Source organism: Heloderma suspectum, chromosome 1, assembly GCF_057233095.1.
Source record: "Heloderma suspectum isolate Gila_16-S chromosome 1, 16-S_ref, whole genome shotgun sequence".
Taxonomy (NCBI): domain Eukaryota; kingdom Metazoa; phylum Chordata; class Lepidosauria; order Squamata; family Helodermatidae; genus Heloderma; species Heloderma suspectum.
In genome coordinates, this window is record NC_139458.1 from 266,837,351 (window position 1) to 266,864,610 (window position 27,260).

Here is a 27,260-nt window from a genome sequence, read left to right on the forward strand (position 1 = left end):
TAAAGTATAAAAGCTTAAAACTACATTATAAAAGTACAACCAGAATAAAACCTAGCAGCAATGCAGAGATTTAAAATATAGATTTAAAACTGTAGAACTAAAAGACTAGAGTGCTAAAATGCTGGGAAAGCAAAAAGGTCTTCACCCTGCCAAAAGGAGTACCATGTAGGCGCCAGACGAACCTTTCTTGGGAGCTCATTCCATAATCGGGATGCCACAGCAGAAAAGGCCCTCTTCCTGGTAGCCACCCATTGTTGTAATTGTTGTAAGCTCCTCTGAGAGCCTGGGTGAGCTGGGAAGCGTGGTATACCTTTTAAAAAGGAATAATAAATTCAGAAGCCATAGATATATGACTGTGTTTAGGTTTTGTTTAGATTTTGTGTTCAGGGGTGAGGAACCTCTTTCAGCCCAAGGGCCAAATTCAGTTTCGGAGAAGCACTTAGGATCCACATTCCAGTAGTAGGCAGGGCCAAAGGCAAAGGGGCGTGGCCAAAATTCCAAAAAGTACCAGTATATTTTGCCTTACAGCTATTGCTGCCAATAACGAAGCTTTGGGCATTTCAACCTTTTAGAAAGGGGAGGGGGGAACACTGTATAAAAACTGGGAAACCACCAAACAATTGGTGATTGGGGAAAAGAGGGTGAGGCTATCTGGACAATGGTGATTAAAAGGCTTTTAGTAGCAGCAGCAGTGACAGAAGATGGAGAGCTGGGTGTTGCCCCTCTCTCTGCTACTGACAATTGACGATCTTCTGCAGCTACAGCAGTGATGGGATTTTTATTTGGCTTTGGCTCCAGGTGATTTCAGCAGCATCTGCAGTGGATCAATCCTTTGTAATCCAATTGAAGATGCCACTGAAGATCCAGGCTGAGTTTGCTCACAGTTTGGTCACTACAATAATTATTTCAATAAGCAACTTGCCGTGTCTCACTGTTCAAGCTGCCTCTGCAAGGTGCAGTGCTTCAGTATTAAAGTCCTGTTAAATATTTTCCCAAAGCCATTTTAATTATTTTTATTGTATTTAATGTGGCATATAACAGTAACAAATTTACAAAAAGACAAAACAGTTCAATTTCACACACTAAAGGTTCTTTGCAATCATTACAAAGTCTTCAATATGTTTGCAATCAATTAGACTGTTAGTATATGAACATGGGTCATTCTATATGGTAACATACTGTTTTACTCCAATTCTAGGTGAAGATACCTCTCCAGAATGAAGAGTGATCTACAGGAGGCCTAAGAAAAGCTGTTTTATTATTGGCATACAATAGAAAAGAAACCAGTTTTCAATTAATACATCTTCCTTAATTACCCCTCTAGAAACTATGGGCTTCTCTACATGAGGCTTTTATTATGCACTCATGATTGGTCACTCACGGTAGTTTGTGGGTCCTTTACATGACATCATCAACCTCCAGGGCCTCTCCAGTGCTTTCAGACCATTATTGCAGCTTTTTGCTTAATGGGCAAAATGCAGTATTTTCCCTGAATGGTGCTATGAAGTGCTCCAGTGGCTCAGTGTATTGCCGCAATTCCGCTATACCACAGCGCCATCTAGTGGCTGTATAATGAAGCATATAGAACTTGCAGAGAAAGGAACCCCCCCACACACACACAAAGCACGTGTAAACAAGCAGATCTTAATCCCACAAAGGCTCCAGAAGCAGAAGCCCTAGTAAAGGTGTGGGATAAAAGCCTAGTGTAGAGAAGCCCTATGCCTTGTTGTGTTAATTTGTTGGCCAGTGCCATTTGCCAAATTCTTGCAAACAACCCATAATGTGTATATCCTACAGACTTTTTCCATCTCTCCATAACTTCCATTCTAGCTGCTTCCATCCTTATGATGGATATTATCTAGTGTACGTTGGGAAATGGAGAGTAATGTTAGCTGGGAGTCCAGAACAATGACTTGATGAGTAATATCCGGTAAAATATTGAATACAGAATCCCAATATTTTTAGCAGCTTGGCATGTCCACCACATACAGTTCAGTGTCCCACAGATATTACATCCTCTCCAACAGTTAAGAGAGAGGTTATTGTTTCTATAGTGTAATTTTACTACTGTGAGATGCCATTTGTGAATCATCTTCAGATTTGCTTCTCTTACGCTTGCCGATATTGTTTTGATGGATGGTTTATGCCAGATTGCATCCCAATCATTACCCCACATGGAGGATCCCATGTCTGTTTCCCAACTGAATGTTAAGCCTTTTGTGGAGCTGCCAGATTCTGATATCATCACACTACATAGTCACAAGACTATATTCATTCCCTTCGGATTGTATGATTGCTTTATGCACTCATTTACAAAAGTGGTTAGTGAACCTTTGCATATCAGTTTCCTTATTTGTAATATTTTGAAAGATCAGGTGCACGTTTCATCCTTGACACTGAACCCTGAGACCAAGAATGGTCCCAGTCATTTTATCTTTCATACATGTTGTATTTAATTTGCTTATGGTGTCAGCATCTAGGCAAGCTGACTACGTTTTACTGAACTGAAAACAGGAGCAATTGTCTGCATTTTTATGTTGTTCTATATATGATAAGATATGCCACATAATGTGCTATCACTATGTTCCTTTCCAGAAAGTTTGACCTCAGGGGTGGCATGTCTGTAGACATCTATAAGGCATTTGAGATGATATGCTGCATCAATTGCCACTAAATCACTACAGGATCATGTCCCTCACCTCTGTTGTAGGTTTTCTCACTTGATAGTTGAGTTTGAACGCCAATACTTGTCAATTTGCCTTTTTTCAGTTACATCAGAGAAAAGACACTGACAGATAACTTGTCTAATTGCGGTAGAGCTTGCTCATTTTCTGGTTTTAATAGGGTTTACTGTTAGTGGTTAAGACGCTGAACTGCAGACTGGAAGGTCGGCAGGACAGCAGTTCGAGACCCGAGTGCTGCGTGACGGAGTGAGCTCCCGTCTTCAGTCCCAGCTTCTGCCAACCTAGCAGTTCGAAAGCAAGAAATTGCAAATAGATAAATAGGTACCGCCTCGGCGGGAAAGGTAACAGCGTTCCGTGCACCTCGGTGTTCAGTCATGCCAGCCACATGACCATGGAAGCGTCTTCAGACAGCGCTGGCTCTTCGGCTTAGAAACGGGGATGAGCACCGCACGCACCCTAGAGTCGGACACGACTGGTTGGGGACACCTTTACCTTACTGAACATGTTGGTAGGCTTAACTGTTGCCAGTTCTTGTCCTGTATGAGATGCAGCCACACAAGATGTGCCATGAAGCTGAATGTTAGGTTAAATTTGTCTCAATTCCTGGACCAGAGTTAAGCCTGCTGACATTTTCTGTAAAACACCAGATCTGTGGAATTCCAACCTGTGCTGAGCAACGTTCTGTATAATCAGCACCATCAGATTACTCTGCTTTGATCTTGTTGGGCTTTGTTGTTTCTCGCCCCTTTTTTGTAGGCAAATCTCATTGTCTGTCAACACTGTTGGAACGCTGTTATCAGCGCCATCATTAGTTGATCAATGAGCCTGGTTTTATTTGCTGCAGATACCATGTTGTTTTGAAAACAGATGTTCATGAAAACCACTTATTAAATATCAGACCCCAAACAATGAAGGCATTAATGAAATTAATAAACCAAGCCCTTCCGAATGAATAGTGTGTGACCTATTATTAGCATGTAATAGATATTACCAGTGCTGTCCCAATATTACATTTGGCTCAATGTCTTTATTTTATCGGCAGGGAAAACACTACATTTGAGCCAAAGTCCCAGACTCTACTGTAGGGATAGGCAACCAGCTGCCCTCCAGATGTTTGGAACTACAACTCCCATAATCCCCGACCATTGGCCATGCTGGCTGTGGCTGATGGGAACTGTAGTATACAGCATCTAGACGGGGCCTGGTTGCCTACCTCTGCTCTGCTGGTGGCAAATTAACCATCCTCAATATTGCCAGGGCTGAGCCATAGGCAGCAGTCATAGGGGAGTCAGGGGCAGGGCTGAGGCATGGAGTCATCCCTCAAAGAACACATCAGAACCAGGAAAACTGTTTTTCCTCAGGCAAAGTCGAAGACCAAACAGGAAGCCCTTTATAGCTCTTCCTGTTTAAGAGGGCCCAGTGACCAGCCTAGGTCTGGAGAACCAGTCCAGAGTCTGAGAATACTGCTCTGCCCAGAAAGATGCTGCCATTGGCCATTCTGGTGGCTCACCACGTGAGCACCTGCATACAGTACTGAGGATTCCTAGTCAGTCCTAGTCCCAGTGGCTCCCAGAAGATATCTATCTATCTATCTATCTATCTATCTATCATCTATCTATCGATATATGCAAGATGGTGACTTGGAGCAATGAACAAGTTTTATTTATGAAGATATGCTCTATTAGTTTAATGTTTTTACCCAGCTGTACAAGCATAGAATTGTATCCAATGTTAGTTCTTCTTAGAGTAGACCCATTGAAATGAATGGGACTTGACTTAGACTAGCACTGGATACAATCTAATTGCTGGCTGCAGCATGCTGGGAGTTGTAGGCATTTTCTCTGTCTAAACAGGCACAGGATTGCGCCCTAAGAGAGCCAGACCTGGTCTGTCTGTAGCAGTAGTGCAGCAAGTTCAAAGCCTGAGGTTTTCATGACTTGAGGCAGCAACTTGTATTCTTTCATTGCAAGGGAGTTTGGTTTGAAAGAATGCATGTGTAAGACGCACCAAGACACACCCATCACATCCCGTACTCGGACAACATCCCTAAAGCCCCAAACATTATTTGTCTGGGGACGTGCCATAGCTCAGCGAGAAAGCACCTGCTTTGCATGCAGAAGGCCCCAAATCCCACCCTTGGCATCTCCAGTTAAGAGGATCAGGAGGCACTTGCTGGGAAGCCTTGGCAGAAGACCTTGGGGAACCACTGCCAGTCAGTGTTTGTTCTGTTACAAACTGCTACGTGTGAAAATATTTTAAATGGTAAAAAATGGATTCTGAAGGATAATGCTACTTGGCATTTATATATGACACACTCAAGCTCAGGATGAATTACGTTTATACTGAGATAACATATTCAAAAAAACTTTGAACACTTGCTATTGTATAATCATATACAATACTGTATAATACATTATTGTATTGTATAACACTGTATAAATATTATTATACAATATAAATATTATTAAGGGAATATCATATATTACATTATGTTATACTAATATAATAAATACAACATATCATATTTTAATACTGAATATTCTTGAATATTTATGCTTTGGGGTCCTGCAAGATTCCATCTTGTCCCCCATGCTATTTGACATCTACATGAAGTTGCTGGGTAAGGTCACCTGGAGACAGAGAGTTCAGTGCTATCAGTATGCTGATGATACACAGCTCTCTCTTTTTCATCAGATCCAGGAAGTAGAAGTGCTTAACCAGTGCCTGGCCACAGTAATGGAAAGCTGACCTCCCCCCACGTCCACGCTGCCTTCGAGACAGTGCGGAGAAGCCCGTCCTCCGTGCTTGGAACAGGAGCTCGGAGTGGCTGAAAAGGGGCGGGGCTGGGGGCGTTCCAGGGCGGGGAGAGCGGATCTGCATGTACGACCCAACCTATGTGTCGTACAGCAGCCTCCTCTCCTGCTCGGCCCCCCTGCAGGTAGACAGCCGGAAACAGCTATCTACCAGAAAAAGCAGGGAAGGAGGGGCGCAGAGGGAACAATCCCCCCCCCCCCGTGCTTCTCCTGCCTTACTTTGGATAGGCGGTCACCTCCGAGTTTGGAGGCGGCCGCCTATCTAGATAGGATTATGCCCTAACAAGCTATTTTGATTTGAAGGCAAAGTGTGAAAAAAATTGGCTGTGTAAATTATACAGGGTACAGATTTCAGCATAAAAAATGGCTTCCACTGAGCTTCATAACACATTTCCTGTTCACTTTTTATCTAGTCCCATTCCCAAGGGATAAAGTGTGCTTCTTTATGTTAAGGAAAAAAAATGGCACCACTTTAGAAGTTGGGTCTTGTAAACCAATACTATAAATTACAACTCATTACATCTTCCTTTATTGGGCTTCCTGTTTTAGTTGCCAGTTACTTAAACAAATTATTCCATAGCAAAAAAAAGAGAGAGCGAGAGAAAAGGAAGTCTTCTGGGAGGCTGAACCCTAAGGAAAGTTTGGAGACTTGGCAGTGTGAAGAGGGAGGCATTCATATCAGGCTTTTGAGGCAAGATATGGTTCTCATGAGGACACCGAATGCAAATTAACATTTTGGGTTTGCTGTGCAAGGTATACTTCATTACTTATAGTGACTAATACTTATCTGCAGCAATTAGGTCATCATGCAGACTGATTTCTATGTCACAAAAGGCTACAGTTGATCTATAGAACTTATATAATTACATGCAGTTAAAGATTTTCTTAATTAGGAGTTGTTAAATCTAAGCAGTTTATCTCCTTTGCCATCAGAAAAAGGGGGCACACCTATGCCCTCTCAATGTTGTAGACTTTCCTCTAGGCTCCTCAAAGTGCATTATATTAATTTAACTAATTGTGGCACTGTGAAATAAGGTCATGAAAATACGCATCTGGAAAATCTCCTTGGAATGCAACTCCCTGCAGTCAAACTTGAACTACAAGTAAATTCAAAGGAAAATCAGAGCAACTTAGAAGCTGCTGTGAAAAATTAGTGCAGAGAATCAGACACCTAAAGGTATCCCCAGGTAGGTTTTCTTTTAATGAGACTCAGGATGAATAAATCACTACATTTTTATCAGCTAAAATTGGCTTACGTGTAGATGTTTAGACTCATCCGTCATGTGAAACCACTGAGATTACTTGACTTGTATAGGCCAAAATTCAAGGAAGAGAAAGAAAAATGCCAAGAATTGTGTGTGCAGCAAAAGCTTTGGCTGCCATTTTTACTGTGGTGGTCCCTACTGCTGAAGAGGCAAGTCATATTTCAGTGACTTAATAATGGCTTGCCTCTTCAACAGCAGGGCTAGTGTTTACACTGGCTTATCACTTTATCAGAACTAGAAAACATATTCCAAGTTACTCCCAAGTTCAGGTGCTCTCTTAGTCTCCTAGCAGTTCTGTGGAATAGCTTTGGAAGAAAGCCAGTTGTCACTATCATTTCTGCTTTGGTACATATAAGCCATATGAGGTGAAGCAGGTGGCCATAAGAGAGGGCCTTTTCAGTGGTGGCACCTCAGCTGTGGAATGCCCTCCCCAGAGAGGCTTGCCTAGTGCCCTTGTTACGGCTTTTTGGCACAAGATGAATACCTTTCATCTTGGGGGTTGGACTCAATGGCCTTGTAGGCCCCTTCCAACCCTACTATTCTATGATTCTTTCTATTCTCCCAGGCATTTTAGGAATTTATTTTTAGCGCTTTTCAGTCTTTGCACTGTTTTATTCCTGCGGGTGGTTTTACTTGGGGTTTTATTATGTGCTGCTGCTGTTGTTTTTCTTGCTTTTATCTTAACCTGTTTTACCGTCATAGTTTTATCTTGTGTTTTATGTTTTTAATTTGTTCACTGCCCAGAGAGCTTCTGTTATTGGGCTGTTTTTAAATGTAACAAATAAATATAAAATACACACATCAAACATGTGCTTATAGGATTAGTCTCTGAAATAAAATAAAATTCAGACGTGATATATTCTGTTTTTGTTTTTTAAGTGAAGGCCTTGCTCTTATCTCTAAAAATTGCCAGTCATTTTAAGGGGAACACTGACCTGGTTCGCACATAATGCTAACCCATGGTTTATTTAACCATGGGTTATTGAATTCTGGGTTGTCTTATGCAAACCGAGCTGCACTAATAAACCATGTTTTATTAACCACAAGCAACCCAGAAAGAGAACCCATGGTTTGTGAACTCTGGAATCAAGGGTTGTCGCTACATGTGAACCCAGAACTATGGGTTGTTCATGGGTTGTTTCACCAGGCTACAGAGCTGACATGCAAGAATGGTAAAAAAACAACAACAACCAGCTGCTCTCCATGCAAGTATTACAGTGTTGCAAAGGCATCTGAGATTATGTGAATGGTTTTATATTTTATATAATGTAGTATTTTAATGGTTTTTAATTTTGGTGAACCACCCAGAGAGCTTTGGCAATGGGGCGGTAGAGAAATATAATGAATGACTGAATGATGAACCAACGAATGAGAGACAGGGAGAAAGTGGGTGAAGGAGGATGGAAACAAAAAACCCAGGGATACAGAAAACAAACTGTAGTTTATTCAATCATCTGCTAGACAAACCTTGGGTAGGGGAACAAAACCATGGGTGTTAACCATGGGTTAAATAAACCATGGATAGTATTATGTACGAACCAGGTCAGTGAGGTTGCATGCATGCACCCATTGTACAAACATAAGAACATAAGCTAAAGAATGTTTATCCCCAATAGTAAGGAAATAATATGGGGTGCCCCCATACTAAGCTAAGCAGACCGGACTATCTGATACAACAGTTGGACTTTTTAAAAAAATGGCTCAGCTAGATAGATTGTTAGCCTGCCTTCTCAGGTATATGCCCTCCCAAACTTGGTTACAATATATCAATTCAATATAATGCTAAGACATTTGTAAAAACAGTAAAACAAGTAAACAACATTAAAATAGCAGCAGCAGCTGATAAATCAATTATTAAAGCACAACATTATAAAATCACTGAAATGTAGGCTGGAAAAAAAGTGTCTTTAGGACTCTCCTAAAGACCAACAAAAAAGGGCCATACATACGCAGGCGAGAGTATTGTAAAGATAGGAAGTTGCAGTTCTGTTTCAGTGGTGAAGCTTTACGTTTCATTGACATCTTAAATGTATGAAACAGTCCATTCATAAGCTTCCACTGTTATCTCTGCAGAAACAGCATAACTGCAAAAGGAAATGGAAGCAGGTCTGTTTCTTTCTTTTATTGATGTTGCACTTAATTTTTGTAATGCTTCCTTGATTGGATTTGGATATTTCGCTCAACCGGTTATGTGCTGTATTCGATTTTTGTCCTGTGTGCTGAACCACGTTTATGACACTTAAAATATTTGTTAGATATTGTAAGCACGTATGAGGATTAGATGACATGGAAAACTTTAAAAGCAAAAACATATCCATCTTTTAAGGTTGTCAGATGGTATACCAGACACTCAATAGCTGCGTTCCGACATAACGCTAAACCATGGTTTAGCATTAAGTGAACAAACCTAGCCTTTCCCTATGTTCATATCAGGCCTGATCAGATGTGCAAGGGGAGAGGGTGGTTAGGGTAACTGTGGGGGTGGGGGGTGTTAGCAAAACCACAACACGCAGGCCTGACAGATGATCACAGAATCACGCAGCGCTGCATGGTTCCGCTAACCACCCCGTGCCATAGTTACCTGGCAATCATCCTGGTATTGTTACCGCACATCCCGTTGTCCTCTGCAGCACAAACGGGCTCCTGGTGGCCACTCCAGTGTCTGAAATGGCCATGTGACCATAGAGAAAGTCTGCGGTGGCTAGAGCATCACCACCAGTGGCAGAAGCTCTAGCTGACAGACTCTATGGTCGAAGCCTGGGAGTCCTCCAGAGCCTGTTTTAACCACCAGGGAGCCTGCCAGGGCCCCTTAACCCTGTTGCAGGGGGTGGTTAGCTGGGGTGGCTTACTAACCACAAGGAATGTGGTTCCCCCCCATGACACGCTGAGCCACTGTGGTTAGCAGAAATTCCCTAACCATCATGGCTTAGCATGACGTCTGAACAGGCCATACTCTGCCCTCCTCTGGTGTGCCTGCAAGGAGGTCAGAAGCTTCCATTTCCATTGTAGATCAACTGCACTTTAACACATCATCAGAACCCTAAACTGGTTAACTGTGGCAGCAGCACCAGAAAGCCCCAAGGGAGGAAGTCCTGGTTAAGCCCTGCAGGGGGGGTCAGGTCAGAAAGCTCAAGCAGCCAGAGAGGCTGCAAGGACAAAATGGGATGAAAATTGTAAAATAAAGAGCACACAAAAACCCCTCAGCCAGGGTTCTTAAAAGATCCAGGGCACAGGCCCATAACAAAATTTGTGCCTATCTCTCTCCGAGGCTAAGCACACGTCTAATATGTGTGTGTGTGTGTGGGTGGTGCATGCGGTGTGCATGTATAGATTACATACATACAAAGTGTGCACTGACTCCCCACCCCACTTCAACTCAGATCCTGATTCAGCATTTTGGAAAACATCTCGCTTCTGCTTGGGCCAATTTGTAGCAGGACCACTTCAGCTCAGCACCAAACCTGAGTCAAGTTTTGGAAAAATGAGTCTTTATGCTGTTGACTACCATGGGAAATTAGAAAAAAAAGTAAATTTTTTCTCTTGGTCAGAACTGGATGAAAATGTCAGGCATAGTAGCCCCCTATAAGGAGATTACACCTGCCCAATGTCAGGGGAAAAAAGTAGGTGTAGGGTTTATATTTTCATTTTATTTTAAAGGGAACTGCCAGTAACATTTTTATTACCTGGAAGAAGTGGATAAAAATTTCAGAATTCAGTGCCCCATCAGAGGAGATCATGTCTGCCAAATTTCAGAATGATAGCCACAAGGGTTTTTGTGCAAGGGTGGCCTTGACATTTTGAGGTCTCCAAAAGAGGACATACTTATCTCCCTATGTTCCTTGTGCACCATTGTTCTAAAAGTACAGACAGCCTAGAGTTGTCCTTAAGTAAGAAACCAGCAAAGTTTCAGAAGGATAGGTGCAGCAGTTCATGTGGCAGGAGAGTTCTCCAATTTGGAGGAGGGAGTGATTTGCTTTCCCTTCCATTCCCACTTCCTCAAGTTTTTGGGTAAATTTGTATGAAAATGCACAGGTCATTAGAGGTGTCCCCCAGGCAAGAAACCTGCCAAGTTTCTGAAAGATATACATGCATGCAAATTTAGAATTACTAGAATTTATTTACATTTCACCAAGGGGAACATGTGTGGGAACTTGGAAGGTGCTATTGCACTCATGTCCTGCTTGTGGGTTTCCTGTGGGCATTTGGTTGGCCACTGTGTGAACAGAATGCTGGACTAGAATGGACCTTGGTCTGATGCAGCATGGTTCTTCTTATGTTCTCAAATATAGAGTGCCCCTGAGCGTGTGCAGAATGTTTTTCTTTCACCACTGAGCACTTACATTCTCCCCCTACCAATTCTATTACCCTCCGTGCAACCATCCCTCCTCATCCTACCATCCTCCAGCAACTCTTCATCAAAACAGATGTCTTGTTTTGTGCAACTCCTCTCTACCCCCTCCTTGTTCTGCACAAGCTCTCATTGTATCTTCCTCCCCACAACTTCATTTGTGCCAAGACTTCGCCAGGATTCAGCCAATGAGTCTGTTTTCAAAACTAGGGCTAAGTTATGGAGAAACTCTTGAGCATGTACTAAGTGCCTTTCCTTCACCACTGAAGCTAGAATTCATGCAAAAAAAAAACCAAACCCACAAATGACAAAACATGCATAGGACTGAGCTGAAAGGGTAGTCAATTCATTAGATGGAATTGGGTAGGCACTGTATTAAGCTTGAAGTACCATGCACACAACTCAGGACTTATTTCTGAGTAAACATGCAGAACATCAAGGTGCAAATAGGGTTGGCGGAGAATTTCTCCCCGAAACTTCGGGGGGCTGAGCGCCAACGTGTTCGGCCCCCCGAACAAGTTTCGGGGAGAAATCCGCCGAACCCCCCCCCGCCCCCCGCACCCCCCCCCGGGACGGGACTTACCTTCGCCGAATGTCCCTCCCGGCGGCGGGTCCGGCTGGCAGTTCGGCGGGTGTTCGAGCGGGGCGGGAGTGGCAACCGGTCTTTCGACCGGCTGCCGCCGCCGCCATTCCAATAAAAGAAAAAAAAAACCACGCCCCCATGATAGGCTACATGACGATTAACGTAGCCTATCACGGCTAGATTTGCAAAGTCAGCCGTGATAGGCTACGTCAATCGTCACGTAGCCTATCACGGGTGACTTAAAAAAAAAAAAAAGTGTGTACGGATAATGGCGGCCCCCATAGGGAGCCGCCATTCCCGTTCCTTATTTGGTCGCTGTAGTCTACGGAAATGTTTACGTAGACTACGGTGAAAATAAGGGCAACGCAAATAGCGTTGCCCTTATTTTCGCCGTAGTCTACGTAAATCTTTACATAGACTACAGCGACCAAATAAGGAACGGGAATGGCGGCTCCCTATGGGGGCCGCCATTATCCGTACACACTTTTTTTTTTTAAAGTCACCCGTGATAGGCTACGTGACGATTGACATAGCCTATCACGGCTGACTTTGCAGATCTAGCCGTGAAAGGCTACGTGAATCGTCACGTAGCCTATCAGGGGGCGTTTTTTTTTTTTTTTTTAACTTTCGCGTTCGCGGCTGGGCGAGGCGGAAGCCTCCTCCCCGGCCTGAATTTCGGCCGGGCCGAGGCGGGAAGCCTCCCCCCCGGCCGGAACTTCGCGGGGGGAGCAGCGAAGCGCCTCCCCCCCACCGCGAACGTCCTTCGAGGACAGGTAAAGGACTTTCGTCCACCCCTAGGTGCAAACCTCCCTGCAAAAGTAACTTGTGCTGGAATCCTATGCACACTTTCCTGAGGGTAAGCCTCATTAAACATAATGGGATGTCTCAATAGTCATACATAGGATCGCATAAATTAGCAATATTTATCTCCCCTCCACTTAAAAAACAAACAAAAACGCCTATTTTTTAAATTAAAGCTTTCTGTTCATAGGAACATAGGAAGCTGCCTTATACGGAGTCAGACCCTGGGTCCATCTAGTGCAGAATTGTTGACACTGACTGGCAGCAGCAGCTCTCCAAAGTTTCAGGCAGAATTCTTTCGTAGCCCTACCTGGAGATGCTGAGGATTGAACCCGGGACCTTCTGCATGCCAAGCATGTGCTCTGCCACTGAGCTACACTCTTCCTGTTGCTGGATAATGGCAACTGATAAACAGAACAGCCCCAGATTTGTTTCTCTGTGACCATGTGAACCCTCTCTTCTCGAAGGCTTGAGTGAGGAGGAGAAAAACCAACCCCCTTGTCTGTTTGTATAAAGTCAAATACAGTTAAGAACTTCTCTTGCCGCCAAAGAGAATTCTCTTCCCCAAGATATGCTATCCGATTATTTACTTGTTATTGAGCAGGCATTTCGTGTGCCAAATGCTAAAGGGACTGGCTATACAATTATAGTCCAATTTGCAAAAGTCTCCACAAAGAATTATATCCTGCGTTTGGCAAGAGAGGGTGGAAGCCTTTCCTGAAAACAAGATAAAGTTATATTATTTCCAGATTACATCAAAGAGGTGGCGAATAAAAGAAGGCAATTTATCAAAGCAAAAAATATGGCAAAACAAATGAACTTACAATATTACTTAAAATATCCTGCTACATTTTGTATCATGTCTGAAGGTCAGATGAAAAAGTTTATAAATCATGAAATGGCGGAGACATGGCTGAATGTAAAAATGCGCGAGATTCCTGTTACAACCCCATGAACTGGAATCTTTAAACAAGGTTTGTTAACTGCTTGTGTTTAATCTACATGATCCAAGCTAGATCAGAAGACAAATGATTATATATATATATATATATATATTCATTTATTTATTCTCTTTCATCTTTTGTTTTTTCTTGCTTTCCTTTATATTTTTTATTTCAAAATAGATATGGTATGCTGTATTTAAATTAAATGTTTGAGGGTACAACGTGTACTTATATATCTAGTATAAAATATATTACTGTTGAAGGTTTAAGTTTTATTATTATATAACACTATATTCCTTAATTATTATTATTGTTATTATTATTATTAGTAGTAGTAGTAATCTAGGCTACTGGGAATGAACTGTAGACCTGTTTCTTGGATATAAGATTGATATGAAATGTAAGGTTGTTTATTAAACTGTAGGATTGTTAAAGTTATAGATATAGTTTGTAAAATAGAATGGCATCAGAGGCTGGGGAGTATTGGAGTTTAAATTTAATTCTTTAAGGGGGAGGGAGAGGGAGGGGAAAGAATCACCTCCTTTCCTCCTTTCCTCCTCCCTTTTCCTTTTTTCCTTTTTTCTTTTTCCTTCTCTTTTTGTTATTATGGTGTCCTCATCAGAATATTGTATTGTTAGGAAATTCTAGTATTGATCAGGTTGTTGGTATGTTTGGTATTGTATATTTCATTTATAAAGATAAAATAAATAAAATATATTAAAAAAAAAAAAGAATTCCTCAAGATATGCTCTGGGTGGAATAAAGAAGAGAAAGGAAGAAATAACAGGATAGGGGAGGGAAGGAGAAATTTTATTTTTTTATTTCATTTCTATACCACCCAATAGCTGAAGCTCTCTGGGCGGTTCACAAAAATTAAAACCAAAGAGCACACAATAAAATAATACAAAATATAAAAAACATTAAAACCACAGTAAACAATACAACCAGAATAAAACCTCAGCAGCAGTGCAGGGATTTAAAATACAGATTTAAAACAGCAAAGCTAAAAGTCTAAAGAAGAATAGTGATTGGAAATGTGCACAGGGGTGGGGAGTAGAGAAAATTCCCTAAGCCAAGTGGCTCCTTTCAGAGAGGTAGTACTTCAGAGGAATTTAGGAGGCTGTGGAGGGTTTCTAAGGATTGCATGTACTTAAATGAACTTTATGAGGTGAGGTGGCTGAGGGCTTTTTCTAGCTTTTTTTAAAACTGTAGAACCTATTTAAAAGTTCCAGCAGTTTCTTGATCATTTTATTTATTTATTTATTATTAAATTTATTAATTGCCCATCTGGCTGGTCACCCAGCCACTCTGGGCGATGTACAACATACAATAAAAACAGTTTAAAACAATAAAATTCTACAATAAAAACATTTTCTAAAATACCCTAACCCACCCCAAATGCCTGCCTGAAGAACAACGTTTTTAATGCATGACGGAAGCTCATTAAAGAGGGGGCATGACGGAGTTCCCTAGGGAGGGAGTTCCACAGAGTGGGGGCCACCACAGAAAAGGCCCTCTCCCTCGTCCCCACCATTCTAGCTGTCCTGGCTGATGGGACAGAGAGAAGGCCATCCGAGGCTGATCTTGTTAAGCGGCCTGTCTGGTGCTGCTGGAGGCGCTCCTTAAGATAGGCTGGGCCGGAACCATATAGGGTTTTAAAGGTCAAAACCAACACCTTGAATTTGGCCCGGAAAACAACTGGTAACCAGTGCAACTCCTTCAGCACTGGAGTGATGTAATCTCGCTGGTGGCTGCCTTTAATCAGGCGAGCCGCCGTGTTCTGTACCAGCTGCAGCTTCCGAACCGTCTTCAAGGGTAACCCCACGTAGAGCGCATTACAGTAGTCTAAACGAGAGGAGACCAGGGCATGTACTACCGATGGGAGCAGATGGTCGGGAAGGAAGGGGTGCAGCCGCCGTATCAGATGGAGTTGATACAGCGCTGTCCAGCTCACAGCTGACACCTGAGCCTCCATGGACAGCTGGGAGTCCAAAATGACCCCCAGGCTGCAGACCTGGTCTTTCAAGGGTAGCCATACCCCATTCAACACCAGGTCAACATCCCCCAGCCTCCTCTTGTCTCCCACCAAAAGTACCTCGGTCTTGTCAGGGTTCAGCTTCAGCTTATTCCTCCCCATCCAGCCACTCACCGTCTCCAGACATTTGGACAGGGATTCTACGGCCAACCTTGGTGAAGATTTAAACGAGAGGTAGAGCTGCGTGTCATCCGCATATTGATGACACTGCACCCCAAACCTCCTGATAGCCCCCAGCGGCTTCACATAGATGTTAAATAGCATCGGGGAGAGGATGGAACCCTGTGTCACCCCACAAGTAAGTGGCCACGGGTCCGAAACCTCCTCTCCCAGTGCTACCCTCTGGTACCTGCCGGAGAGGAAGGACCGGAACCACCGCAATACGGTGTCCCCAATGCCCAACCCCTCCAGGCGGTCCAGGAGGATACCGTGCTCAACGGTATCGAAAGCCGCTGAGAGGTTGAGGAGAACAAGGAAGGAGCATTCACCCCTATCCAGAGCCCTCCTCATATCATCTACCAAGGCGACCATGGCCGTTTCTGTCCCATGCCCAGGCCTGAAGCCAGATTGTAATGGGTCTAGATAATCAGTTTCTTCCAAGTGTGCCTTCAACTGTACTGCCACCACCCGCTCAATCACCTTGCCCAAAAATGGCAGATTTGAGACTGGGCGAAAGTTGTTCAAAACTTGAGGATCCAAGGAGGGCTTCTTTAAGAGCGGTCTTATCACTGCCTCCTTGAGGGCTGATGGCATCACTCCCTCCTCAAGGGAGGCGTTCACCACCGCCTTAATCCCCTTACCCAGTCTCTCTCTGCAGCACATAATGAGCCAAGATGGGCAAGGATCAAATAAGCAGGTGGTCGGCCGTACTGATGAAAGCACCTTGTCCACTTCATCAGGAGGAAGAAGCTGGAACCGATCCCACAAAACCGGTTTGCCACAGGCCACCTCTTGCTCACTAACTGTATCCACAGCTTGCAGAGTAACACACCTAATCTGATCAATTTTATCTGCAAAGTGCCTTGCCAAGGCCTCACAGGAGGCCTTAGAATGCTCCAGTGGTTCCGGAGCCACAGGACCGACCAGGCTCCAGACCACTTGGAACAGCCTCCTGGGACAGCTCTCTGCAGACGCGATGGAGGCAGCATAATATTCCTTTTTTGCTGCCTTCACCGCCACGTGATAGGCTGAAGATACAGCTCTAGCCCGTGTCTGATCATCTTTGGAGCGAGACGTCCGCCACCGGCGCTCTAGCCATCTCACCTCCTGTTTCAGAGCTCGTAACTGCGGATTGAACCATGGTGCAGTCCAAGCCCTGTTCAAGGGGAGAGGGCATTTCAGAGCCACCTGATCTAATGCCCCAGTGATTGCGGCATTCCAGCCACCCACCAGGGTGTCAACCGAGTGGCCGTTGGCATGCCCCAGAGAATCCCCAAGCGCGTTCAGGAATCCATTTGGATCCATAAGACGCCTGGGGCGGACCATTTTAATGGGTCCTCCACCCCTGCGGAGGGGTTGTGGAACCGAGAAGTCCAACGTCACCAAATAGTGATCTGACCATGACAAGGGGGTGGTGGATATACCCCCGACTTCCAGATCACTCCCCACTTCTCCAGAAACAAACACAAGGTCTAGTGCATGACCGGCTACATGGGTGGGCCCAGTTAGAATATGGTGCAGCTCCCAGGAGGCCATGGTCTCCATGAAGTCCCGAGGTGCTCCTGTGAGTATGGCCTTCGAATGTACGTTGAAGTCCCCCAACACCAGTAAGTTAGGGGACTGTACACGCACATCAGAGACCACCTCAAGCACCTCGGCCAGGGAGTCAGTCGTGCAGCGGGGTGGACGGTACACGAGCAGAATCCCCAGACTGCCCTTCGGGCCCAACCTCCAGTACATGCACTCAGCAACCTTGGTCTCCCGGAGAGGGGGTCTGGTGAAGACCAAGGACTCTTGGTAGATAACAGCCACTCCCCCTCCCCGAAGATGGGGTCACACCTCCCCGAAGATGGGGTCACACCTCCCCCAGCCATCCTTTGGCTCTGGACAGGCCCGGAGCAGGGGATAGATACTACACATCTCTCCCTTGTTCCCCTTACCTGGCATGGCCTGCCCCTAGCGCTCCGCCAGCGCCTGCCGCCCAGCCTCGGTATCTTCTGGCCCCCAACACTCCCCCCACTGCCTCCATCAGGTGGACACATGCCCCCTCGCTCCCGCCTATCAGGCAGGCTACCCACCCCTAAAACCACAGCAAAATCCCCCAGGAAAAAGAAAACACACACACACACACACACACACACACACACACAACAATTAAAAATCCCCTTAAAAATAATGCCAGGCCGGAGTCCACAGGGAAGGCCAGGTGGTGGTGGTGGTGGTGGTGGTGGCAGCGGCAGTGGTCCTGGTCCTGCAGGGACTGGTGGTCTGCCAGGCAGAAGTCTCCAGGGAAGGCCTGGTGGTGGTGGCGGTGGTGGTGGCAGCGGCAGTGGCGGCAGCAGCAGCAGGCCCAGCAGCAGCAGGCCCGTCTCTTCCCCGGTGGTGGTGGTGGCCTCTCCTGCAGGCCCTGGCTCTCCCAGGCCACCTCAGCCAGCCAGCTTATGTAGCCCCTCCAGGGAGGGCAGGTGGAGCAGCACAGCTGGCTCGGTACCTGGGGGCCTGGTCCTGCAGGGACTGGCGGTCTGCCAGGCAGAAGTCTCCAGGGAAGGCCTGGTGGTGGTGGCAGCGGCGGCGGCGGCAGCAGGCCCGCCTCTTCCCCGGTGGTGGTGGTGGCTTCTCCTGCAGGCCCTGGCTCTCCCAGGCCACCTCAGCCAGCCAGCTTATGTAGCCCCTCCAGGGAGGGCAGGTGGAGCAGCACAGCTGGCTTGGTACCTGGGGGCCTGGTCCTGCAGGGACTGGCGGTCTGCCAGGCAGAAGTCTCCAGGGAAGGCCTGGTGGTGGTGGTGGCAGCGGCGGCGGCAGCAGCAGCAGGCCCAGCAGGAGCAGGCCCGCCTCTTCCCCGGTGGTGGTGGTGGCTTCTCCTGCAGGCCCTAGCTCTCCCAGGCCACCTCAGCCAGCCAGCTTATGTAGCCCCTCCAGGGAGGGCAGGTGGAGCAGCACAGCTGGCTTGGTACCTGGGGGCCTGGTCCTGCAGGGACTGGCGGTGTGCCAGGCAGAAGTCTCCAGGGAAGGCCTGGTGGTGGCGACGGTGGTGGTGGCGGCGGCAGTGGCGGCAGCAGCAGCAGGCCCAGCAGCAGCAGGCCCAGCAGCAGCAGGCCCGCCTCTTCCCCGGTGGTGGTGGTGGCCTCTCCTGCAGGCCCTGGCTCTCCCAGGCCACCTCAGCCAGCCAGCTTATGTAGCCCCTCCAGGGAGGGCAGGTGGAGCAGCACAGCTGGCTTGGTACCTGGGGGCCTGGTCCTGCAGGGACTGGTGGTGTGCCAGGCAGAAGTCTCCAGGGAAGGCCTGGTGGTGGTGGTAGTGGCGGCGGCGACAGCAGCAGCAGGCCCAGCAGCAGCGGGCCCAGCAGCAGCAGGCCCGCCTCTACCCCGGTGGTGGTGGTGGCCTCTCCTGCAGGCCCTGGCTCTATCTGGGGAAGAAGTGACATGATGCCACATAGTCCTAACCCTCCCTTTGGGATTATTTGAATCCTACAGCTATTTAGGAGAAATTAAAGTGGAGTGGGAGAAAGAAGTTTGTGGAGGCTGATTGGATCCTTTGCTGTACTGAAGCTACTAAACTTCTGCAGAAGCCAAAGGTTTCAGTTTGGGGCAGTAAAATCAGGTGCTGTGTGAAATACCAGTTTCACATGAAGCTCTTTCTTCTGTTCCTTCTCCCTCTTCAAAATTTCATTGCAGGCAAGCTCCCAACAGTGGGCATGTAAGAGCAGAAAAGTAGGGGGAGAAAGGTTTTTTGCACCTCAAAACAAACAAACCCCTACACCAGAGATTAAGGATAGTGACCTCCTAATGGTAACGTTAAACACCTTCTGATTAAGATCTCTAATCCCCTGGGTGGCTTGACAGTTTCTCCTTTTTGTTTTAGACTGTGAGAAAAGGAAACTTTATGCATGGCTAGCACAAAAGCCACTGGTCCTGTCTGAACTTTGGCAGGCTCAGTCATCTCTATAGGGGCTGCCAGGTCTCCAAATTCCATGAATTTATGTGGAAGCACAAAAAAAATTATATTTGCTTTGACACATTTTCTTGAAAATAGCAAATTTTACATGTGATTAGCACAAAATTCACTGGACTTAACTGCCTGAAATTTGGCACATTCACTCAGCTGCATGGGGGCTACCAAGCCTCCAAATTCCATGTATTTATCATACAAACTCAAAACGTTATGGCCGTTTTTGTTTTCCAATGCAAGTCAAAGGGAAATTTTTAAAAAAGGCAATTAGGACAGCCAAAAAAGATCCGGGGCCCATGCCCAGGTGTGCCTTGTTTAACGATGCCCTTGCCCTCAGCCAAGGTAAGCACAGAAGGCTTGCACACTAAGCAATTTCTCTGAAATGTTCAACATCCCTGTGAAAGAGGCAGAAAAACTACTGCCTTTTTCTCAGGAAAACAAAGGCTGCAAAAAGCAGGGTAGGTGTGGTTTTGGCTCAGCACTAATTTTTCCTGTTTGCTTTTATTTACAAATACACAGCTTGAGAGTAGATAAGGGCACACAGTCTCTTTCTCTGTGTCTGACTCAAACTGACTAAAACACCTGAATTACTTCATCTTTAGCTGGGCAGGGGTGGGGGCAAGGCGTGCCGCACCCCTTTTCCAAGTCGCTTTTTCTATTCAGAACATTTCCAAAATGATCCTGCTGTGACTGTCTAAACATTTAGTTCCCATGGCAATGCATTGCCTGCAGTTTACCCAACAAAAGGATGCAGCTAGCCAGCAGGTTTGATTACCTTTAAGTTGTCCTTCCGCCCCATTAACCCTCTCCTGCCCAACTTTCTAATCTTACAACGGTAATATAGATTGCACAACCATTACTGCAAATCAAAGTGATCACTACTTTCGTTGCAAGTTCCAGAGCTGATTTAGCCTCAGAGGGGAGAGAAACTGGAGTCAATCAGGTGACTGAATTATGTGGGACAAGGTGGGGGGGGATGGTTAATGAAATCCAGAAGTCCCACCCCTCACTCCTCCCAATTTCAGCCAAACTAGCAGCCCTCCCCACTCACATGCCTTCTAAAAACAATGACTAAGGGGGCATCACAAAAGTTAGGGGGGCAGGATCCCTCTGTTCCGCCTGTAATTCAAGCACTGAGTCAATTTTTATGTGGGGGTGGATGACATGCTGAAGCTATAAGGTTCTCCCCATCTGCTCAAGGGTGACCAGTCCCATAAGTGCTCAGGCACGGGTTAAAATAAGCAATGAAACTGCTCCAGCAATCTATATTCCCAGTCAGTATGATTAACAGCAGGTTGTGCAACTTGACAGCGTATCACATGTGGTTCAAAATCCAAACGAATTAGCTTGTACTGTGTCCTACATGCCATGCGCTTAGAGAATCTGCCTATAAAATACAGAGATTTCCCAATACGTATTATAGCTTGAGAGAGAGAGAGACAGAGACAGAGAGTCATAGGGTTGGAAGGAGCCTATAAGACCACTGAGTCCACCCCCCTGCTCAATGCAGGAAGCCTGATTCCCTGGCAGTCTCCCATCCAAGTATTAACCAGGGCTGACCCTGCTTAGCTTCCTAGATCAGACGAGATCAGGCACATCCAGCCCTTGGGGGGGGGGGGAGAGAGAGAGAGAGAGAGACTTTATTAAATATGAATACAGTAAGTTTGAGGGCTGAAGAGCTACAAAATTATTATTTAAATATTACCATTTTTATTGCATTGGCAGGCCAAACGCCAACCATGGTTTGCCACAAACCAGGAAGCAGTTAATTAAGCAGAGTACAAGAGGTTGCAGGGGACGGGGATGAGACAGTGAGCAAGCACAACAGCTGTTTGTGTAGCTCCAAACAGAAATGAAAAAAAAAGCATTACATATGAGAGCATGAGAAGGAGCAGCTAATGCAATGCAAGATAATCAGTGGCTACTAATCCTGATGGCTGTGTGCTTCCTGTAGTATCAGAGGCAGTATGCCTATGTACACCGGTTGCTGGGGAACATGGGCAGAAGGGTGTTTTGCTTGTGGGTTCCCAGTTGACAGCTGGTTGGCCACTGTGTGAACAGAATGCTGGACTAGATGGACCCTTGGTCTGATCCAGGAAGGCTCTTCTGATGTTATTTTTTTAAAGGCACACGTTTCTATACGATGCAGCTCAAACCCACGCAACATAAAACAGGAATAATCAGCAAAAAGGACAGGACATAAATGAAGATAATGGAGGAAAAGCAGCTCCTCCCATTCTGTGTGCTAGGAATGATTACTTCTAATTTGGGAAGTACTTCCATATTTTTACGGCAGTTCCGAGATTCCTTAATTCATTCAACTTATACATAAACATCACTTAACTAGCACCCTGCAGGGCATAAGGGAGGTGTTGAATAGAAACAATTTAGGCCAGAGTGATGTGGGGTTTAAATCAGCAGAAGAAAATTAGCTTAGAGTTTAGGGAGAAAATGACTATTAATGTTTGTGTTATGAGAGGAAGCAGCCACGTCTACTACAGTTTGTATTCTGCAAGCAGTTTGTTCCTGGCTGCCGCCGGCCAGCCAAGCCCCTTTCTTTATCTCCGGCTTGTTCAAGTATGTAAATTGGAAACTCCCACCACCCTGCATTGTCCCATGTGCGTGGGTTAGCTTGGCTCCTTGCTGAAGTACTGGAAGTTATTATCTCATTTACCACCTGAACTAGTCTGCACTAGGGATGTCGGAGAATTTCTCCACGAATCTCCGGGAGGCCAAATGCCAACGCATTCGGCCCCCCGAAATTGGTGGAGAAACGGTCCGCCACCCCCCCCCACCCCCCGGGATGGGACTTACCTTGCGCGAATGTCCCTGGCGCTGGCGGCTCCCGGCGGTGGTTCGGTGGCGGCCGGTCTTCCGACCGGCTGCCACCGCCGCCATTTCCCAGTAAAAACAAAAAAAACAACAACAAACATGATAGGCTACGTAAAGATTTACGTAGCCTATCACGGCTAGATTTTAAAAAAACACTGTGATAGGCTTATCACGGCTGACTTGGGGGGGGGGAAGCGCGTACGCAAATGGCGGCGCCCATGGGCGCCGCCATTTGTATTCCTTATTTGGGCACGTGTAGTCTACGTAAACATTTACGTAGACTACGGCGAAAATAAGGGCAACACAAATAGCGTTCCCCTTATTTTCGCCATAGTCTACGTAAATGTTTATGTAGACTACACGTGCCAAATTAAGGAACGCAAATGGGCCGCCATTTGCGTACGCGCGGGTTTTTTTTTTCACTCAGCCGTGATAGGCTACGTAAACAATACAATATCAATACAGTTTATTGCTTTTTAGCCAATCAGGCCATCCGCACACAAAACAAATAGAATTCTCACATCAACCCAAAAGGGAGACCAAAGTACAAATTATTAATAAAATAACTAACAAGAGCAAGTTAAAAACATTTTAAAATCCTAAAACAATATCTGCCAGAATATTATTACCATGTTTACGGATTTAGTTTTTTTATAACAGTCAATGACTTTCGCCTCTCCAGGGCTCGACTGACAAACTTAGCAGTCCTATATGATGTATAATGATCTGTTCCAGCTAATAATAATCGAGTTATGCTTGCACCAGAAGTATCCTCAAGCACAGCTAATAGGGGATCAAGGTATTGCTTCCTCAAATCGATATACAATGGGCATTCTGCTAGAAAGTGTACCATGTCCTCTACCTTGGGGCAACCAGCTGGGCAATCTGCACTCATGCCATGATGGGTCCTATAACGTGCCTTCACCTCCATCAATTGGAGTGAGTTCAGTCTACACCTAGTCATGAGCCATCTCAATTCATGTGAGGTGATGGAAATCAAATACGGGGGAGCCTTCCCCGGAGAGGTCATGATGCTTTTATAGATCTTGTTAGAGCGACTTTCAGCAGCAACAGCCATTGTTGTTTGAATATCAACATCCTGTAACCTCTTTGAAATCTCATCCCTAGCTCTATCATAGCCCCTCGCAAGCAAATATGATTGTGAAAAGCCCAACTCAGAGATAGATGTGGTTATCTTGTCTGCCCATGAGCCCCTTCCCATAGCTTCATATGCTAATAAGACCAAGGGGGAGGCCAGTTGGAACACTATCTTTAACCAGAAGAAAGTGGCAGCTTTTTGGACAAGCATTCCCACTGAGTGACAAGCTGTTTCTAGTTGGACAATGGCCTTAGAAGTGGATCTGGGAACCCCGAGTACTCTGGATAGAAATTTATGCTGCACTGACTCCAATGAAGCAATGTCAGCATGGGTCCAGGCAGGTGCCCCATATAATATTTGGGGAAATAATTTGCCCTTGTATAGCTCTTTTAAAGGGGCCACCATCTTACCACCTGGTCCAGCAGCAAAACGAAGAATGGCATTACTAGTTGCATTAGTTGTCTGGGCTATTGCTTTCAAGTGCTCCGACCAAGATCCTGAACTTTGAAATGTCACTCCTAGGTATTTATATTTGTTGACCTGATCAAGCAGGTGGTTATCCAGCTGCCATCGGTAGTTTTTCCTCCTTTTGCCAAAGACTAAGATTTTAGTTTTTTCGTAGTTGACCTGAAGGGCTTCTCTCACACAATATGAGCTTAGGGCTCTTAAAAGCCTACGCATCCCCACCTGGGTGTATGACAGGAGAACAGCATCATCTGCATATAATAACACTGAAATATTCCTGTCTTTTAAAAGAGGTGGGAAGAAGTCTGGATTAGATAAGTAGGGAGCCATACCATTAAGATATAGATTGAATAAAAGAGGTGCAAGCAAACATCCCTGGCGCACTCCTTTGTTAACAATAATGGGGCCTGAAAGATCACCTGAAGACTCTCTCACATGCAAGATAGAATTCTCATACAGCCCCTGTATTCTCCTGAGCAATTTATGATCCACATTTAAAAGTGTAAGCTTCTGCCAAAGGTGGGGTCTAGATATAGAATCAAAGGCTGCTCGAAGGTCTACAAATGCAGCAAAAAGTGAGTGATAAGGGGGAGATGTATATTTCCAAGCCAAATATTTTAGTAGAAAACAATGGTCTACTGTAGATCTGCCACATCGGAAGCCTGCTTGTTCTTCAACTAGGAGATTCTCCCTGAGCACCCAATTTTCCAGCTTATCTAAAAGATGTCTTGCATACAACTTACTTATAACATCCAGTAGACTTATAGGGCGATAATTCTTAGGGTCTGACCGATTGCCCTTTTTATAAATAGGCACTACAATAGCTACTGCCCAATCTTGGGGAAATTTCCCAGTTAATAAGTGTAAATAAGGTTGCTAACATTGGGATCCACCAATGAGGATAATCGATCAAGAAATCTGGTGAAATGCCACTCCTTCCGGGGGCCTTTCCACGCTTCAACTTCTGTATCAGCATAGCTATTTCCTCACAGGTGACTGGGGGCCAACTAGATGATTCTGGGTCTTCCTCCTGCAATGGGGGAAGACAGACCATCTCATCATAAAAGAGGGAATGGAAGTGTCGTTCCCATTCATGTGTTGTAATAACAGAGTCAATGGATGGAGTCCCAGAGTATCTTAAGTCTGAAGTAAGGTGCCAAAATCTAGGTCTATCATTTCTTTTGAGTGCTGATGCTAGTTCCACCCATTGCAACCTAGCATGCTCTTGCTTTTTTTCTTTAATTGTATTTTTATATAATTTACGCAGCGCCAAATAGGACTGTGGTTAAGGGACTATACCTCTGTCTCTTAGGAATTTATGTTGTCTTTTAATTTCCTGCTTAAGTTTCCTACAGTCCATGTCAAACCATGGATTACCCTCTTTTGGCCTCTGGTTCTTTGACTGGCCTTTCCAAAATAAGAGAGGTTCGACTGCTGCTATAATCTGGGCATAACATTCTAGTACTACTTCCGTCTCTTTGGACAGGGTATTCAGCAAGAGTTGTACATTCTCAGAATGCCATAAGCGTTCCAAAGCATTTAAATTCATATTTGCCCATTTACGATGGTATGTTGCAACCCTCGTGCTTGGGACTGGGAGCCTATTTTCTTGATTTGCCTGGGCATTTTTAAGACATTCTAACTGGACAATCAGTGGTTGGTGATCACTACATGGATATGAATCTACTCTAAAGAGCGTAATCAGTCCAAACACAGCTGGAGGAACTGCAATATAATCAATTACACTAGCCCCAAGATGGCTGATAAAGGTAAATTCCCCTGTCAAATCCTCGGACAGAGAGCCATTCAGAATGAGAAGTCCAGATTGAAAGATCATTTGAATAAACAGCTTCCCTTGGGTGTTAATTGTGTGATCCTTTGACTGTCTATCCTTTATCAGTGGGAAGTCATCCAGGGAAAAATAGGAGACTGGCTCTATTGCATTCCAGTTTGGGCCAATCCAGGCATTAAAATCACCAACTAATATCAAATGCGCTCCAGATGGTTGGGTCTGCAGGCCAAGTATGTAATCTGTAAGGCTTTCCCAAACATTTTTGCTGTGATTAGTTGATTTCCAAGGAGGAATATATACATTTACCATGATATATGATGTTAAATTAATTTTGAAAAATATAGCCAAAGCCCAGGACTCCAAATTACTGATGAGATAGCTTTCGCCTTTCAATGAAGTTGATATACAACAGGCTAATCCCCCCCATGGGCATCCCATGCCTCTGGGGATACTTGCAGGGACTTCATAGGTTTTGTAATCACTCAGAAGAATTTCCCCTGTGCACCATGTTTCCTGTAGGAATATGATATCAAAAGATCTAAGGTACCTTCTGAATGAACCATCTGCCCTTTTATTAGACCATCCAGAGATGTTCCAGGAGACACACTTAAGTGAACTCCCCAAAGCCTTATTTTGTCAGGAGGAACAGTCTGATGTAATTTGATCTATTGAGGGGTCAAGCTGCACGGCACCATTTAAGCAGGAAGTGGAGTTCTGGATCATGTGTTTCCTTTGAGAATTATTTGCTATTGGGACTACTGTGGTGTTGATTTCAGCCACCACTGTTTTCTGTTTTTTTTGCGGTATCAACTGAAAGTTGTCAATATAAGAATTAATTGCAGTATTGGTTAAGAGAATTTCAGTGTCTAACAAAACAACATTTTTGAGTGGGGGACTAGAGGGACAAAAAGACCTAAAGTTTATTCCCCTGTCAAATCCTCGGACAGAGAGCCATTCAGAATGAGAAGTCCAGATTGAAAGATCATTTGAATAAACAGCTTCCCTTGGGTGTTAATTGTGTGATCCTTTGACTGTCTATCCTTTATCAGTGGGAAGTCATCCAAGGAAAAATAGAAGACTGGCTCTATTGCATTCCAGTTTGGGCCAATCCGGGCATTAAAATCACCAACTAATATCAAATGAGCTCCAGATAGTTGGGTCTGCAGGCCAACACAGTCCTGATCAGTGGACTCTATATCAATGGTCCCAACATCTGTCTCCTAAGTTGTAAAATCAATGAGCATTTCAGTGTTAGACTGCTCTAAAACATTATGTAGTCGACTTGCTTCTGGGGCATACTGATCTATGGGTTTCATTCTAGATATCTGCTTAAATAGTGGTGTTAATGAAGAAGTTTTAAAGACCCTTCTAGCCCTTACTCCATATTTACCCAGTTGGAGCCTCGCAACAAAGATTTCTTTAACCAACATTGGTGAGTTGAAAGTTATTATACATCTCTGTAAATACAGAGAGCCTGGAAGTGTGTGTACAG